This window comes from Chiloscyllium plagiosum, unplaced genomic scaffold, assembly GCF_037043375.1.
Source record: "Chiloscyllium plagiosum isolate Xiang-an unplaced genomic scaffold, Cpla_swu_hap1 HiC_scaffold_31, whole genome shotgun sequence".
NCBI lineage: Eukaryota > Metazoa > Chordata > Chondrichthyes > Orectolobiformes > Hemiscylliidae > Chiloscyllium > Chiloscyllium plagiosum.
Genome location: NW_028270169.1, coordinates 83,544,476 through 83,563,850, shown reverse-complemented (window position 1 = coordinate 83,563,850; position 19,375 = coordinate 83,544,476). Strand labels below are relative to the sequence as shown.

General features: G+C 43.4%; 1 non-coding gene across 1 annotated transcript; it reads left to right on the top strand.

Annotated features, from left to right (window-relative positions):
- Positions 1 to 202: 202 nt before the first annotated feature.
- Positions 203 to 284, top strand: trnas-uga (transfer RNA serine (anticodon UGA)). The gene has a single exon. It is a non-coding gene; the product is annotated as a tRNA-Ser (tRNA).
- Positions 285 to 19,375: the final 19,091 nt, after the last annotated feature.

Below are 19,375 nucleotides of genomic sequence, written 5' to 3'. Positions count from 1 at the left end.
ACTCTATAATTCGACGAAGAATCATTCCCACAACTTCAGCTGAGTCAGAATCTAGTTTGCGGTGAAAGCCTGTCAATCTGCTAAGGTAACGTACGTCTGGGTCTTTGCAAAGGATTTGGCGAAATCTTTGGGTCTTGACAATTTGGGTCTTCCAAAAAATGAATTCAGTTGTTTTATAATTAAAATTCGCCCTCTTGCTACAGCTGTGATGGCCGAGAGGTTAAGGCGTTGGATTTGAAATCCAATGGGGTCTCCCTGCGCAGGTTCGAATCCTGTTCATAGCGTAGATTCTTTTAAAAGTCATTAATTCCTTTGCAGGATTTGGATTTCGTGGAGATTGAGCTTTGCATTCAATCGAAAGTAAATTTTCAACTGTGAAGAATCCGAAGTAATTTCAAGACTGACCCAGTCATCTAATTGAATAAATTATATGTCGAGACACAAAAAGCCACCAACTTCCAACACGAATCAGTTTCAACACATTTGTCGAACTATCGTGAAATTTGGATGTTCGGGGGGTGGAATTCAGCAAAACAAGAAGCAATGCAATACATTTACCTGCAGGTGATGATTTTGTTTAAGGATCAGTTGAAAGTCAAGCTGAGAAAGTTCAACCTAATTAACAGCTGACTCTCAAGTCCAATCATCTATTATACCAGCAGTCAATGAATTAGAAAAAAACAACTCCATGTGTGGAAAGGAACTCGACTGATCCAGGTTCCTGGCTTGCGATGTGAAAAGGCAAGGCGATATCAGCGGAGTAGAATTTTCTGGAAATATTAGAAATGGCATGTTAACGGTCTTCTGCTGTCCACATTCGTAAGAAACTTTGCATTAAGAACTGAAATTGAAAATTAACGATGAAAATCAGACTTGACCCTCTGTTTGTGGTGTAGCTTTGTTCAGAACAATAGGTTGTTGTTGAGGCCAAAATTGACCAAAATAATCGATGGAGAACTTATCCACGGCCTTTGTTGGAGCAGTTGGTGTGGAGAGCTCATCTTGAAGAACCAAATGCCAATTATTCATCCTGGCTGTCTGAATTGCTTAGATAAACATACTCCCAGTTTAATGAGAAAACCTTTGCTATCAGAGTTCGATGTTTTCATGTCAGCATGTTCCGATATGAGAAGACACTCCATGGAGTAGATGTTACTTAAATTTTGACTCTAATATCAGAGATGTTCACACATTTCTGCACCAAAACAGCACTACCATTGGTATCAAATCTAACTGAACAAAGGACTAGTCACTTAGACATTTCCTGTCTGCAGACTCTGCCAATGCACCGTTCAGGCCCGATGTAGGAATAGGGCGTGGTGACATCTGTTCGCAAGTGGATCACTTCATTCTTGCTCACGATCCATAAACCGTCATTCATTTTGAACTTCTTAGCCATCAGCATGGTCAGTGGTACATAATGCACAGGTTTGCTTCTCGAAAGAAAGAGCGAAATCGTATTCAATGCAGGCGCAAATTCAAGTTGTCCCTGGTCGACCAGAAGACAGATGTCGCGAAACAAAGTGAATACAGAAAACAATCAATGTTTTCTGGGAGTCAAAAAGATGTCCTGGAAGAACGAAAACATATATTTGGAACTAAAGTCACATACCACTTCCACAGACTAAATGTTCTTGAACCGTTATCTTAATTTGACCTTCATGTCCACCATTGCTGCAAAAATTATCTTAACAACTCTGCACTTTGTGTTCTTTGATATTCTCTCCTTCATGTGTCTCTTGATTTTGAAACTAAAACCGAGCAATAGTAATGCACCCTATTTCACTTGCAAAGATCAGAAGAAGATCAATTTATAAGAGAACAGAAATAAAGCTACGTCTGTCTTGCGAGAGAAAACACAGTTACCATTTCGACTCCAAAAAGTCTTCTTCAGAAGTCTGCGCAATGAACTCGAAATAGTAGACCAAAAATGAAAAAAAAGGAAGCCAAAATGTCGCGAATACCCCACCCGCATGTGCCTCAAGTCCTACTCGAATATGCCGGATTACGACTATCAACATCAGTGGAGAACGGAACAAAGCTCATTCTGCAGTTGTCAACCTGTTATGACGTAGTTTGTAAAGTCAGAAATATGATTCGGTAAAAAGCGGGTTGAAAGCGGGATATAAGAAGTCTGAAAAAAGCAAGTGCGGGCTTTGCTTTGAAGAAGGTTGGCAGTGATGAAAATGGAAATTAACTACAGTGAGGGGGGCTTACTTCATACTCAGAATCGTTGCAACACACAGGGACTCAATTCTTTTTGCTAGGTTTCTGTTCTACCATTTTATAATCACGACTGCTGTCGGGTTTGGTTTCCATTCCAGGCTTCGGTGACAGCCTGATGGAAGTTTGCACATTCGCCCAATTTCTGTGTGGTTGCTCTGGTTTGCTGCCACATTCTAAACATTTGCAGGTTATTTGGAATCGCCATTGAACGCACACGGTTACAGAGAGAGTGATGTCTCTGTAATAGGAGTGTCTGGATAGGACGTACTTCAGAGGATTTTTGTGAACTTAAATAGACAGAGTGGGGTTAGTTTGCTGTTTCCTGGGTGAGCTATATGGACAGAGAGGGGTCAGGGTCTTCTTCCCTGAGGGAGATTGACAGAGGTGGGTTAGTTGCTCTTACACCTGTGTCAGTCACGCAGATACAGTAGGGTCAGTCTGCCCTTCCCTGGGCGAATTTCTTTCACAGAGTGGTGAGTCTGCTATTCCCTGCCTGAGTGAAATAGAAAGAGCGGGGTCAGTATTCTCTTCCCTCTATAATTTATGTTGACAGTCTGGCTTCCGTCTGCTCTTCCCTGGCGAGTTACATTGGTAGAGTGGGGTTAGTGTTCATTCATTGGGTGAGTGCCATAGACAGAATGGGATCAGTCTGCTCTTCCCTGAGGGAATTACATTTATAGAGTGGGGTCAGACTGCTCTTCAGAGAATGACCTATATTGACCGTGGGGGATCAGTCTGCCCTTCCCTGGATGAGTAACACTGACTGAGTGGCGTTAGTTTGCTCTTCCCTCAGTGAGTTACATTGACAGAGTGGAGTCAGGAGTGGCGTCTTTGAGGAGTTGACAAAAGTAACTCGTCCCCTACATCTTTGGGATAATTACGGATGGGCAGTGAATCTTATCTCATTGAAAGACAACTGTGTCCCAGAAATGCATTTCTAATAATTGCATGTACTAATTCGACACTGCAAGCGGTCGGGAATAATTTGAGGAGAGATGCAGGGTAGAATAACTAAAGTCAAATGCACTGATGCCGAGGAGACATGACACAAGATGTGAATGTGGAGCTGATGGTGCAAGGCTCAGTGTCAGTGCTATTGGTTCAGCATTTATTTCTCACTGTTCGCAATGACTCACACATCACTGCTGTCAATTCACAACAATGAGCCTGTTCATCTTGGTTTGAAAATTCCTGCGTGTGTATTAACGTGGTTAATGGAATGCGAGAGGAGATGAGCACATCCGCTTTATTCTGTTAGTTTAAACAGATGAAAATATCGGTTGGATGCCAATGCAAGAGGATACTGTCTTTTTCTTTGCCTTTTCAGTGGGGCATGCTCAGCATTGAAATGTTTGCTTTTGCACAAGCAGAGTTTGATTGCCATTCATACTGAGCAACGCTAATACAGAAAACGCATTTACGAATTCCTGTGATCAAGTGGTTCAGACATTGCACATATGCAAAACAAATCTGGCTTTTAACGTGGCGCCATGGCTTAGCTGGTGAAAGCACCTCCCAGCACACTGGTGCCTGCTCATTGTATTGAAAGCTCGTTATTTCTCGCAAGTATTGTGTTGCTGATCGAGAAACTCAGTGTCTGTTTGAACTGCTTTATATTTTGATTTCGAGTTCCGGCTTCATTTGCCGGGTTTAAATCCAGTAGTGTATGTTGCTCTTTTTATCTACTATTTTAACCTGGAGATTCTTCCCGCAGTTCCACAAACACTTCTGCTTCTCATCCTCTTATTCTCATTCCTTCATTCCCAGTTTTGTGGAAATTAAGTGGTGAGGCAAGAGACATTGCAGCATTCCCGGGGAATGTTGTGGTAATGGCACTGACATCACGACATGATTACCCTCATACTCTGCTGTCACCATTCATTTGTTGTACACCAACAGTAAATGCATCCTTGTTCTTCTTCAGCTATCACGTAATTACTTTCTTTTTCTGTTGGATAAGGAATTCAACTTTAACTTCGAAAGGGTCTTTAGATTTTGAGGAAGAAATGTCTCCTTGCTTCGGGTCGAAGTGACAGAGGCATTATCCAGAGAATGTGAGACTACTTCGACCGACTCCAGCCAGGCGTCAGAAAGCCTCTCAGCAGTTCGAATCTCAAACTGTCTCTGAATGTTAGGCTTTTCAAGAGCAGAAATGGGAAATGGGGGATATGGACAGCCAGAGAGTCGGAGAATGTGAAAAAGGCCCAGGAGGATACAGAGACAAATATAGAAAAAACAAAGACACATATTGAGGCAGACACTAAAAGAAACAATTCTCCATTCGGCGTGACTGCTACATAACAGAAAGCAATAGGAAATGTAGCCATTAAAACATAGCCTTCCACCAGCTCAGGAAAATGAAAGTAGCATGACAGCTGATTAAGTCCTTTTATGATTGTAAATTCGACGTTTGTAAGCTCAAGAGTGATTTTGATAAATATCCTGATTCGACAGGTAAGATTATCATTTTCCCAACAGTATAATCTAGAAATCTGTAACTAACCTGTTTCCTGTCCATCTAAAAAAACATCTGTTTCTCTCCACAGATGATGCCAGGTGTAGCGCGTTTCTCTATCAATTCTCGTTTTTAGTTCAGATTTCCAAAACCTGCATCTTTTTGATTTTTGATAACCTGGCACAAAACCAAGCATTACCAGATTCGGACCAGTGGTCAGAAATACTGGTACCACGACATACCTGCACAATAAAACGTTCATTCCCTGTCCGAAAATAGAACTAATGCCATGGCAGTTCTAGTTCCAAATCCTAACTACGCGATTACACTGAATGAAGACAGACGCTCGTGCACTTACTCTCAATGAAATGGCTTTTCCCTTTCATTTCTGATCAGTTTCACTGCAGATTGTTTTCTACTGGTCTTCAAGTTTTGCAGAATGGAAAAGCCCATTTGGCCCATGGTGCAGTCTGGTTTAAAGACATTCGTCTATTCCATTCCCAGTTTCCGGCTTTGGTCTATAACCTTATGTGTTCTGATGTTTCCAGTGCAAACGGCAGTGAGGTTCTCGCTTTGATCTTAGATGACACAACAATCGGATTGAAGTTTGACATAGTCACACTGTGTTATTACCCACGTCGTGTCTCCAACAGAAAGAGACACACAGACACATTCCCCGAGAGTGGCAGAGTTCTCAGGATTTGACCAGCTCCTTGTGCTTCACTTCAGCTGTCCACTCCAACATGCAAGTTCAACCGCCAAAAGGCAGCTTTTGGTTAAACCAATGCCAGTTCTACAGACAATGAGAGACGTTGATCTGAGCTAGAATTTGAAGTGGGCGAAAGAAACTAAATTCGAAAACCCAAACCCTTCCGTTCCTGACAGACAACAGGAATGCACTAGCACGCTACATCCTCATGATTTTAAATGCGAACCGATAATCCCCTAACTCGACGTCAGGCGTGTTACCAATTCTGTCACTGACCCGAAGACCAGGTTTGGCTGTGACAGTTTGTCTTTCGGTAATGTCAACGTCCACATCAGGGAAACAGCATTCACAATGTGAAAAATCAGCAAAGGTAATCACCGTCACAAAATTCCCCACTCTGTGAACCATTTCCTTTCACTGTACTTTCATATTTGAAGTTTTTTACATTCCAGAGCCTGAACTAATTCAGCGAGAAACCACTGGTCCTTTTGGAGCCCGTCACCCGGAATGAGGCGAGTTGAACTTTGCATTTCTTGCTGCCAAAACATCAGCGCAGCTCAAAACGAGTTCGTGTTTGCTTAACCTTTACTTAACTTGCTGCAGTATATCTGCTGAACAACATCAGATTATTACAGCGTTGCCTTCTTCACATTGAAACCAAGGGAGATAATATGAAACGACTTGGAAACTTGGAGAGGGCAACACTGCTGACGAAAACGATTATGACATGAAGAGCAGGCACGAGAGTTTGTACAGGTCCCAAAGGCTACTGGACATCCCTGAAAACGAGTCTGATTTTGCATTTCCCAGAACAGGCTTACATTCCCAGTCAGGAGATGTAGATTTAATTCTCTTCTTGTGAATTATCCGAATGAAAACTAAATCCTGGCTGCACCCAGAACACACACACGGATCCTGCCAGAACAATTCAGTGATCGATCAGCATCTGTCAGGAAGGACAATGGCAGCAAATACAAGCGAAAGCTATCACAGCAATTACCCCTCCAAGGTTCTCGCGTTTCCCAGTTGAAAATATTTCGCTGTTCCTTCAATGTCACTAAGTCTAAACCCTTGCCTCATGGCATCATGCCTGTACCCCGCTACTGAGGACATCCAGGGTTATGCGGAGTAACTCAAAATCTCAATCTCTCGAGTAATTAGGGATTGACGGTGCATCCCATCACATTGATCAATGACTTTTTCCTAGTAATACGTTTCCTAAAGCTGCAGTTTCTAAGGGAACACTTGCAATCTGTCGGGAATAAGTTGAGAAGTAGAACGAACGAGAGGAAAATGTGAAAGGCAATGATGACTGGGAGGCATGAGACAGCAAGTGAGTGAGGAGCTGGTGTTGCAACGTTCAATGCCAGTGTCAGTATTTACTGACCACTATTCACTCTGACTCACACACCACTCCTTAACAATTCACCACAATGAGCCCATTCCTCTTAGTGTGAGTTTACCTTTGCGGATATTAACACGGTTAAAGGTGCACAAGAGGATGGATGGTTCCGCGTTATCCTGTCAGTTTAAACAGTCTATGTTATCGGTTTACAACAAAAGCAATAAGAGATTGTCTCTTCTTGTGCATCTTCAGTGGAGAATATCCAGCTTTGAACTCTTCTGCATAACCAGAGGCTGTTTTAAATTTACACCGAGTAACTGTGAAACACACAAAAAATGAGTCCGAGTTCCTGTGTTCGAATAGTCAAGTAAATGCACGCATGGTTTTGAATCGTTGAGCTTGGGCAGTCCCTCAGCCTTAGTTAGTGAAAGTTCCTGTGAAAAGAACAGCCGAATATGGGAGCAAATCCTGACATTTCAATGTTTCTCGGTCTTTCATGAAAAACAGAGTTCCCGACTTCACTTGTGGTTCTGGTCGTGGTGGGATTTCAAATCAATGACTGGATTGAGGTTATAGTTTAAAGACAGCTCCTTCGACACCTCTGCCACGCTGCCACACAAACCCCCGCAACCACGATTTTCATGATTAGTGTTTCAGCATCGTCTCACTTCAGGCATTAACCCACACGCACCTTCAATGGCGAACTTGCCGTAAGTTCGATAATATTTATGAGGATGTTGCAAGGCATACAGTGTTTGGACTGTCGCGTAAAGCTGAATAGGATGTGAAAATTTTCCCTGGAGCTTGAGGGCTGAGGGATGGGCTTACAGAGGTTTATATCAATATGATGGAGATGGTAGAGTAAATGGTCATTGACTATTTCTTCCCAAGGCAGGCAAGTTCAAAACAAGGGAACAATGTTTTAAGGGGAGAGTGGTAAAATTTAAAAGGGATCTGAAGGACATTGTTTTTTTCACACAGAAAGGTTTGCGTGTTTGGAATGAATTGTCAGATTTAGTGGTGGAGTCTGGTATACTATCATCATTTCAAAGGCATATGGATCTGTTTCCAGACAGGAAAGGTGAAAAAGAATAAACGTGAAAATTTGGCAAATAGAGCGTTTGTTTACGGGCTCAGCCCCTCTGAGATGCTGCAGTGGCGAACACCAGTTTGAATAGGCACTTATCACTTGGTCAATGCATTGGGCTAGTTTTCTGGAAGATGGTTAGATAAGATTCCCTACAGTATGGAAACAGGCCCTTCAGCGCAACTAGTCCACACCGACCCTCCAAAGAGTAACCCACCCAGACCAATTTCCTTCGATCTAATGCACCGATCATTATGGGCAAATTAGCGTGTCAAATTCACCTGCCCTGCACATTTTTGGAGTGTGGGAAGAAACCCACACAGACGCAGGGAGAATGTGCAAACTACGCACAGGAATCAAACGTGGAACACTTCTGCTGTGAGGCAGCAGTGCTAACCACTGAACCACGGTGCCGCCCTAAAAGGGGATGGAGAACGCAGCGAGCAACCCTGCAATCTCTCGCATGCAAAGCGAGTACTCTCCCATTTGAGATAACTCCCACAGGCTGCTTCGGTTAAAACCAGCAACGAATCATTTTTTTCTGGTCTTAGGCTGCCAATGACCATTCTTCTTGACACATTCCGAACTTTTCAGTGGGAGATTTTGGCTGCAGAAAATACCTCACAAATCATGTTGCCCGCGCGGCTCTCCAGCGAAACCAAAACTTGACAACTCATGAACAGACGCAGAACTGACAAAGAGAACTATTTTCAGACACACGGACTCATGAATCCTGCCGGTGAGACAAAGCGAGTCGTCTGGGTCATGAGCTGCTCACACAACTTAAGGCGAGGCAATTCCAAATGGTGCTTTCAACGTACTGGCGCCTTAGTGCACTAATACTTCCAGGAAAGTGCTCAAGTAACATGAATCAGAACTGACTAACAAGGAACCATGTAAAGTGAAGATTACCAGCGACAGTCTCGATTAGATGAGGTTAACAATTGGGCTGATGTCTCCACCGGATCAATGAGAGAGGACCAATCACCAGCCTCTCTCATCAGGACAGAAATTAAGGAAATTAGGGAAAAGTAACCAAGTTTCATATCGCAATTTCCCTCCTTTTCGCAACAACGACAGAAAACTGCGAGCAGATTCAATGTCGAACCTAATTTCACATAAACAGGGAAATAAATATCTCCATTCACTTTCAGAGAAACGATGAAAAATGCAAATTGTCTGGAATATGAAAGATTGGCGCAGCCTGTTTTTGAGTCGCATATTATGCTGGTGGCCTTTCGAGCTGGAGGGGAACGTGACAACGACAGCAGAAGGGGAAAACGTGGGAACTGACATGTTGGTTGTTTTCTGCTGTGCCACATCACAGCCGGATTAGAAGAAATGATTGCTTTTTTTTCTGTTCAACTTTAACAAAACCCATCCCTGCAAAACGTTGCCAACTCAATCCATTAACACACGTGGCCGCGCAGGGATGCAAACACAAGCCTTCTTAAGAAGTGGAATCTGAAATCAGAGTCTCAGGTTGCTCAGCCACGCGAGCACACAGGCCAAAACCGGAAACCAAAGAGCATGTACCTGATGATACCCTGCAGCATACTCACAGCAACTGCACCAGTTCTGCAGAATAAGCGGTGAGAAGGAATTGCTCTATCTGAGCGGTAGTGCTTGTTGTTCTCATCAGCAAATCTGGCTTTGAATTTGCTGGCCCATACCTGCTACCATGCTGAAACGGAATGCAATTCCGATTAGTCGCTGTGTGAAACTTTGTTCATTTTCTCTCCTCAGATAAAGTGATCAATGGAGATAATGAATTCTGCTCCTGCCAGAAACGCCGACTCTCCTGCATCTCGGATGAACTGAAAAACTGGTTTAGCACTGGAATCCGAGAATAGCAGAACACGTAGCAAGATTATTCGAAACCCAGAGCCAATAAGAGTTCCAACTTTCCTTTTCTTTCTCCATAATAGTGCATTATCCAGCAGAGCCATGAGCAACTGCCACCTGGCTGCAAGCTGAGTTGGAAACCGATGTGGGAATCAAGGACATGCGACTCACTTATTGTCGGTAAATCAAACACTTCTCACTTTGAGGTCTACAAAAATTAGTTTCTATACATATTCAGGGACGGTCAAAGGCGATCTGAGATGTCAAAGAGGTGGTCACTGTACGTGCTTGCTCTTTGTTCGAGTTGAGAAAAGGTTTCCCGCTTTAGTCGCATTCACGTTTCTTGTTGATGACTGAATCAGACAGAAGGTGTTTCACCAGAGCTGCACTTGACTTGCATTCCTCTCCCTCGCTGTCATACTTTCCTGGAATTCTGTGAGAACAAGAAAACAAAATACATACTGCGTCATTCGGCAGCCTATCTGTGATTTACTCATTTTCAGTTACAACATGGCTTAGACTTCAGGCCAAACGGTAATATTTGTAACAGTATGAGAACAAGAGTCGATAGTTCATCTGTGCCTGTAAATCTTTTCATTCCTGTTTGTTGACTGAATGAACTGTATGCGTGTCTGCTGCTTCGAAACTCGAATATGTGAACTGCTCCAAACTATGATTGAGAATTTCTGGTTTTGGTTGACACACGTTGAGAAACGCCAGGCAGCGTTCAAATGAAGCGTTCAAAGCACATTTTCGGATGCATTTGACAGAGACTAACATCATGAATCCAGTGTTCGCTGTGACAGAAGGAAATGAATGCTCTCCTTGTTATTGATCCAGGCCACCTTCGCATGTCAAGCAAATGCGGTACTGTTGTTACAGAAAGGATCAGTGCCCGGTAACTGTGTCTTTAAAGAGGACATGATTGAAAAAATAAAGAATACCATGTTGAAATATCCAGGAAATATTGGCTGAAAAGGCGCAGACAATTTTCCCTGCAGCGCGAAGACAGAGGAATATATGTAACTGCACTCTTAAACAGGATGGCCAGCAGTGATATAGACATGGCCACATATGAAGGACCACTGCTAACAGAAATTTGAAAATGAAATTCACGCAGGAGGTATTCGGAATTATATTCTTTTCCCCGCTACAGTAGTATTGGGCGAGTAAATTCAAAACAAGGTTTGCTGATGAGAATGCAATAAAACCCCATCGATCATGATATGAAAGACTGTTGTCCGGAAAGAGGGAACAACAATGTTTCTTCTAAGCTTTGTACTGGGCCACTTTCACACAAACTGATACTGCTACTCTCCAGAAAAGATCAGGGCCCGCGGCATGCACTCTTAGAAATGGTGACCATCAGTGCTGGAAACTCCCTGCATATTCAGAACAAGGAAGAATACATATCGAATAAAAGCGTAGATGGCAATTAATTGCACTTGTATTCCCTTTCAACACAACAGAGAGAATGTGCGGGGATATACAGAGTAAGGTTTACTGACCAGGTCAGAAAGCAATTACCTCCACATATCTTGACACACAAGTCTTTCTTTCTGTCCGAGATTTTTTTAAGCGTCGATCCTTTCCGTAGGAGATGAAGATGATTACTGCTCCCCCGCAGGTTCACAGTGGGGCCAGAGACGCAATCGAGCTGCTCACAACAGTTCGTGTTTGCCGAGAATCACTGAAACTGAGATTGATGACACGTAGACATGGTGGAACAGATGCCAACACATGTGGAGGGGTTTGCAACGGATTAGGACCCACTCTGGGAAAAGACTGGATCCTAAGACTGGGGAGTAAGTGTTCAGGGAGAGGACTGGAGAATGGGGTTAAGAATGATATAAGGCAGAATCGAATGCCGGAGCAGACCAGATATTCTGAAAGCGCTAACCGCTCCTATGTCTTCCAATCTCTGGCCATCTGGTATCTAGGGAAATAGAAACAGAGTTATTTGTTCAGTTGGAAGTCCTGGGCAAAGTGAGAGATAGAACAAGCATGATACAGTTTTAGAGACTGGGAAAATGTTTGGAGAGGAAGCAATAAAAGTGAAGCTGAATATAAAGTTTGAACTCAGGACATATTCAATAAAAAGGAAGTTTGTAGAAAGGCAGAGGGACATGGAGATGGAAAAAGAAGTGTCACCAGTCCCGAAATCTCATTCGGTTTTCATTTTCAAGATGCGACCGGACCTGCTGAGATTTTCCAGCAATTTCATTTGTTGATTCTGAAACAGAAGATGGGAGTGATCCTGGACCAATCAGCTCTCCCATGTTCTGGGAATATTTGACTTACCCGTTCGATCAGATCACGTCTGTCCCACACTGAAACCTCAGAATCCTTCCCCACCCCCACCCTCGTTACTGGCAATAAACTGTTCATTACATAAACTTACATGAGCACACAACAAGAACATTTGCAAAATGTACAGGGAGAGCTCCGTTCCGTTCCATCAGCACATTCTGAATCAGTTAATTTTTGTTCAGGACCCATGAGACATTGAGCCGTCTCTGTCAGACCACTAACAAATGGCCATTCGCGTTCTGTGTCTTTGAACACTTTGGTTGGTGCACGGATGTAGTGGAATCTCACGTTTTGAAATGTACATCATTCATAGTATTTTCAGCTGCACTGATAAAGTTGTCTCTGGCACTTCCAGTAAAGTGCAGCCAGTTTTCACTCAGAAACCAACATGTGATCAAAGCAGGAGGACATATGTGTCAACGAAAGCAACAGGAACGCTCTACCAGCGTTGTGTTCCAATACTGCATGTGGAACGAAGAGCTGGAACTCTATTAAACAGTGAAAACGAATATTATGGGGCTTGGACTCACGACTCTCTGATAAAACACCTCATATTGCACCGAACTGAGACAGCCAGGCCTAGCGCATGATGAATTCGTTTGCTATTTCATTCTGAGGTTAATTCACCTGGAACAGCATTTTGCAAGAATCCAGCTCATTCCTCCCAATCACAAATATCATCATTCACATCTTTCACTTTTGTTATTTCTTCAAAATATTACAAGCTATTTAACACTTGTCCCAGCATTTAAGACTCAAACCTAATATTTTCATGCGAAGTGATTTCCAGTCACTCTGGCAGACAGTAAATCAGTCGGAAAATTACCTAAGGAAACCCAATCATTTCTGTGTACAGTGTTGGGAATTTACCATCTGCTGACGAGACAGAGTCCTCACAATCAACATGTTCTTTGTTCTTCCTGCCTAAAATGTTTACCATTTCTTATTTTCAGGACAGGAGTTTTGTTTATAACACGTTCCAAGAACAGGAACAACCTTCCAATCTCCTGACGCCGTTTCCAATTTAAAATGTAAGTTTTGCTCCATTCCAACGGGAAGAGCAGTTAATAAGGAAGGGATTTCCACGAACTGTGTCCCAGGGTTTAGCAGGAACCCGCTGATTGCAGCTGCAGTGGCCGCTTTCAGTTGGCATCGGGGGATTGGAGAACATGGTGTCGTATTCTGCTGCGTGTAAACGTCTTGCTCCCTGCAGATTCGGGGTGAATCATGGATAAGTTTTCGGAGCAACACTGCCTTCCAGTCTCTGGCCATCTGCTATCTAAGGAAATAGAAAAACAGAGTTATTTGTTCAGTTCGAAGTCCTGGGCAATGTGAAAGATGGAACAGTTCTGAGACTAAATTGGAGACTCGGAAAATGTTTGGAGAGGAAGTAATAAATGAGAATCTGAATAGAAAATTGGAAATCAGGAGACATTCAATAAAAAGGAAGAATGTGCAAAAGCAGATGGAGATGGACATGGAAAAGAAATGTCACTAGTCCCGAAGTCTTAAATCGGTTTTTATTTCTAAGATCCTACCAGACCTGCTGAGATTTTCCAGTAATTTCATTTGTTGGTTCAGAAACAGAAGATGGCAGTAATCCTGGACCAATCAACTCTCCCATGCTCTGGGAATATTTGACTTACCGTGTCCATGTCCCACACTGAAACCTCACGATCCTGCCGCGCCTCCACCCTCGGTACTGACAATATACTGTTCATTACGGTAAACACAAGAAGAACAATTGCAAAACGTTGAGGGAGAGTTCCCTTCGGTTTCCATCAGAACAATCTGAATCACTGAAAATTGGTTCAGGACCCATGTGACATTGATCCGTCTCTGTCAGACCCCCAGCAAGTGGCCATTCGCTTTCCGTGCCTTTGAACACTTTGGGTGGTGCACGGTTGGTTTGGAACCTCACGTTTTGAAACGGACATCATTAATAATATTTTCGGCTGCACTGATAAAGTTGTCTCTGGCGCCTCCAGTAAAATGGAAACAGTGTTCACTCAGAAACCGACGTGTGATCAAAAGCAGGCGGACAGATGTGTCAATGAAAGCAGGAAGAACATTCCCCTGCGAAGGGTTGCAATACTGCACTTGGAACGAAGAGCCGGAATTCTATTAAGCAGTGAAAGCGCCCATTGTGAGGCTTGCACCCACGACCCTCAGATTAAGCAACTCACACTGCACCAACTGAGCTAACCAAGCATGGTGCACTGTGGATTAGTTTGCAATTCCATTGCGAGCATAATTCATCAGCAATTTGTCAGGATCCAGTTCATTCCTCCTAATTACAAAAACATCATTCACACCTTTCACTTCAGTTATTCCTTCAAAGCATTACAATGTATTTAGCACTTGTTCCGGGATTTAAGGTTCAACCTTGATATCTTGGTATTTTTAACCTCACCTTTAGGTCGCTGAAATGATTTCCCGTCACTCTGGCAGACAGTAAAACAGTCGGTAAATTAACTAAGGAAACCCAATCATTTCCGTTTACAGTGTTGGGCATTTCCCATCTGCTGAATAGACAAGGTCCTCTAGATCAACACTTTCTTTGTTCTTTCTACCTAAAGCCTTCACCACTTTTTTATTTTCAAGTCAGGAGTTTTATTTATAACATATTCCAAGAACTGGAGCAACATTCCAATGTCCTGAAGCCGGTTCCAATTTAAAATGAAAGTTTTGCTCCTTTAACACGGAAAGAGCTGTTACTAAGGAAGGAGTTTCCAGGAGTTGTTTCCCATGGCTTGGCAGAAAGCCGCTGATTGAAGCTGCAGTGGCCGCTTTCTGTTGGCATCGGGAGCTTGGAGGAAGTGATGTATTCTGCTGCGTGTAAACGTCTCACTCACTGCGGACTTGGGATGAATCATGGATTAGTTTTCGCGGTTACAATGTCGATACATGGTCGGTGTAAATACTTGTGCTGAAATATTTGAGGCTTTATGCCCTGGGTCGGCTCAAACCACCAACATTTCAGTCAACTGCGCTGACCATTTGAGACACAGAAACTGGCAACTCAGATATCCTAAAGCAAAGTTATCGACGGGATATGAGGATACGTTGGACAACAGGAACTTGCGTTGTTTTCAGGCACGATCGCTGATTTTATCACCGAGAGGGGATGCACACTGACGAGTTGCAAACACTCAAATTAAAAGGCATCCACACATGCGCAGTTCTCTCACATACATCTCCACATAGTCGCTAACTTACGATGCTGGTAGTTGAAGCCACGACTCGATAGAGACTGAATGCTTAAAAATCCAGCATATCAGACCGCTTGACCACGCTACCACACAAAAGCCAACACTCAGATTTGTTTTGACTCGTGTTTCAGCATCGATTCACTTCAGGCACTGAGACCTCGTAAATTTTGTAATGAACGTGGCGTAATTTAAGAAGAAAGACCAAAGAAAAGCTATAGACAAAGAACAGACCCTTCATCCATTCAAGCCTGAGCCGATCCAAATCTACTGTTTAAACCTGTCACCCAATTCCTAAGCATCTGTATCCGTCTGCTCCCCTTCTTCTCATGCATCAATCCAGACGGATCTTAAATGAATCTACCGTGATTACCTCTCCCGTCTCTGATGGGAACGCGTTCCAGACACCCGCCACCCGCTGTGTCAAGTAGTTGTCGCGTGTATCCCTCTTAAACCTTTCACCTCTCACCTTGAAAGCGTGACCTCTCGTTATTTCATCCTTCAATCTGGGAAATAAAACTTTTCTCTATCTACCCTGTCTGTACCCTTCATGATTTTGTGAACCTCAAAAAGGTCCCCCTCAAAATCCTTTTTTTTTCTAATGAAAACAAACCTAAACTACTCAACCTCTCTTCCTAGATTGCGCCTTCCATACGAGGCAGCATCCACCCTCTCCAAAGCGTCCACATCCTTTTGGTAATGTGGCGACCAGAAATTTACACAGTATTCCAAGTGCGGCTAGACCAATGTCTTGTTCAATTTTAACATGACTTGCCAGCCATTTTATTCAAAACCCCATCCAATGAAGACAAGCATACTATATGCCTCCTTGACCACTCTATCCACCTGTGCAGCAACCTTCAGTGCACAATGGACCTGCACTCACAGATCTCTCTGTCCATCAACATTTTTTCCAAAAGCTCTTCCTTTCATTGCAAAACTCGATCTAGAATTAGACTGGCAGTGTCACCTCACATTTGTATGTGTTTAACTCCAGCTGCCACTTTTCCCCCCAACTTTCCAGTATATCTATATCCTCCTGTATTCTTTAACAGTCCCTTATACTTTCTGCTGGTCCAGAAATCTTTGTGTCATCTGCAAACTTTCTGATCATTCCAACAGTGCTCTCTTCCAGATCATTTAAGTATATCACAAACAACAGTGGTCACAACACTGACCCCTGTGGAGCACTACTGGTCATCTTTCTCCATTTCCAGAAAAACTCCCTTCAACGGCCACTCTCTGTCTCCTATTGCGCAACCAATTCTTTATCCACCTGTCTAGAACACCCTGCACACCATGTTACTTTACATTCTGTATTCGGTTACCATGGGGAACCTTGTCTAACTCCTTACTGTAGTGCATGTATATAACATCAACAGTCTTTCCTTCATCTATCAACTTGGTCACTTCCCCGAAAAACTCTATTAAGTTGGAAACTCACGAACTCCCCCGCACAAAACCATTTTGCCTCTCACTGATATGCCCATTCTTTTCTAAATATGAACAGATCCTACCCTCAGTACCTTCTCCAGCAACTTTCCCAACACTGGTGTCAGGCCTATTGGTCTGTAGTTATCCGGAATATCCCTACTATTCTTCCTGTACAGGGGACAATATGAGCAACGTTCCAGTCGGCCAGAACCTGACCTATGCTTAAGGATGCCACGGAGATATCTGTCAGGGCCCCAGCAACTTTCCCTCTCACCTCACTCAGGAACCAGGGATAGATCCCATCCGTTCCTGGGGATTTGTCCATATTAATTACCCCTCGCCTGCCCAACACAGTTTCCCTACTTATGTCAACATGATCCAGACTAATCAAATGTCTTAGTCTAGACTCAACATTCATGTTCCTCTCCTCAGTGAACACTGATGCAAAATAATCATTCGGAATCCTACCTACTCTCTCAGATTCGACAGACAGCCTTCCTTAATTTTCCTTTAGTGGACAAATCCTTTCTCTAGTTACCACTTGCTTCTTATATATGAATAATCGGCTTTAGGATTCCCCTTAATTCTGCTAGCGTGAAGTTGTTTCATGACCCCTTTTAACCCCCTTGATTCCTCGTTTAAGACTTGTCCAACTCTCCTCATGTTCCTCCAGGGAACATTCTGTTCTTAGCGGCCGAGGCGTTATGTATGCTTCCCTTTTCCTCTTGGGGAGTCGTACAATTGTCCTGTCATCAACGGTTCACGAATATTGCCTTTAAAATCCTTTGCCTTCAACGGGGCATGCCTCTCCTGCACTATATTAAACCTATCTTTGGAAGCCTGCCACAAATGAACTGTGGACTTTCCTACAAATAGCTGTGCCAATCCACATTTCCGACCTATTGCATAATTTTGATATAATTAGCTTTGGCCAAGTTTAGTACTCTTTCCTCAGGACCACTCTCATCTTTGTCAATGAGTATTCTAAAACTTACAGAATATTGGACACTTCCCAAAGAAATCACCCACGGCAACTGTTATCACGCGCCCTGGATTGTTCCCCGATATCAGTTCCAATATGGCCTATTCCATCGTCGGACTATTGATATACCGCTCCAGAAAACTCACCTGGAGGCTTCTTACAAATGGTGTCCCATCCAGACCTCTGACGCTAAGAGTATCCCGGTTAATGTTGGGAAAACGGAAATCTCCAATCACCACTAAATTATTGCCTCTCCGTCTTTCCATGGGCTGTTCAACGTTTTTTTTACACTTCACGCTCACTGTAATACAGCCCCAAAAGTCGAACCTCACCCTTCTTATTTCACTGCTCCATACATAGTGTCTCACGACCCAAGCCCTACATGGTGTCCTCCTTTCACACAGCCATGATATCATGCCTGACCAGCAATGCAACTCCTTCCCCTTTTACTTCCTTCCCTGTCCCGTCTGAAGCATCTATATCCTAGAACATGTGTTTGCCAACCATGCCCTTCCTTCAACGAAATCTCTGTGATCGCAATAACGTCATATTCCCAGTCACCAACCTAAGCCTAAGTTCATCTGTCTATACTTCATGCATTAAAATAGATGCATTTCAGGCCACCAGTTCTTTTGCATTCATCTGCTCTCTGCCTACTCTTCCCATTATTAATGCTATCTTCCTGATTCTTACATTTTCCAGTTTCGACCTCACTGCTGACTTGTTTTCTCTTGTGGTTCCCAGCCCCCTGCCACATTCGTATTAAACGTACCCAATAGCAGGAGCAAAAACTCCCGAAAGGACATTAGTTCCCGTCTGGTTCAGATGTAGATCGTCAATTTTCTTATAGTCCCACCTTCGCCAGAACTGCTCGGAAAGTCCAACAAATCTGAAACCCGCCCTGCAGCACCATTCCTCAAGTCACGTGTTCATCGTGCCTTTTTTTATTCGTTTCTACACTGCCAGTCACGTGGCACCGGCAGTAATCCCGAGATTACTACCTTTGAGTTCCTCCTCTTCAATTTCTCTCGTAGCTCCCTGAATTCTCCCTGCAGGTCCTCATCTCGTTTTTTTTTTCATTGGTGCCTGTATGCACCAAGACAACTGGCTGTACACGATCCCCTTTCCTAATATTCTTCAGCCGATGGGTGACATCCCTGACCTGAGCACCTGGAAGGCAACATAACTCCTCAGAATTGCTGATGCTCCACATTGAGTCCACCCGCAGCTCCAGAGTGGTCACGCGGTCAAACAAGTGCTGCAGCTGGATACACTTCTTGCAAGTTTAGAAAACCTTTACAAGGATTTGCAAGGTTGCACTGCTTGGACATGAGAACGAAACTGAATAGGCTTCGTCAGATTCCCAGGAGCTTCAGGGCTGAGAGATGGCCTCACAGAACTGATAAAGTAATGAGGAAGACAGACAGAGGAAATAGTCAGGGAGCACTTTTTCACAAGACACGCGAGTTCAAATCTACATAGCATAAGTTTTATGTGAGAGAGGAAAAATTTAAAAGAGATGTGATGGATACATGTTTTTCACACAGAACTTCTGTGTGTGTAGAATGAACTGCCACATTTAGTGGCAGAGTTTGGTGCACTCACAACATTTCAAAGGCATCTGAATGGGTGTATAGACAGGAAGACCGAGGGGAGATAAGGCACAAATATTGGCAGATATGTATGGATTAATTTCGGTTATCTGTTGAAAAGGGCAAGTTGGATCGTGGGATTTGTTTCCATGCTCGACAACTCTGAGATGCTACAGCCACC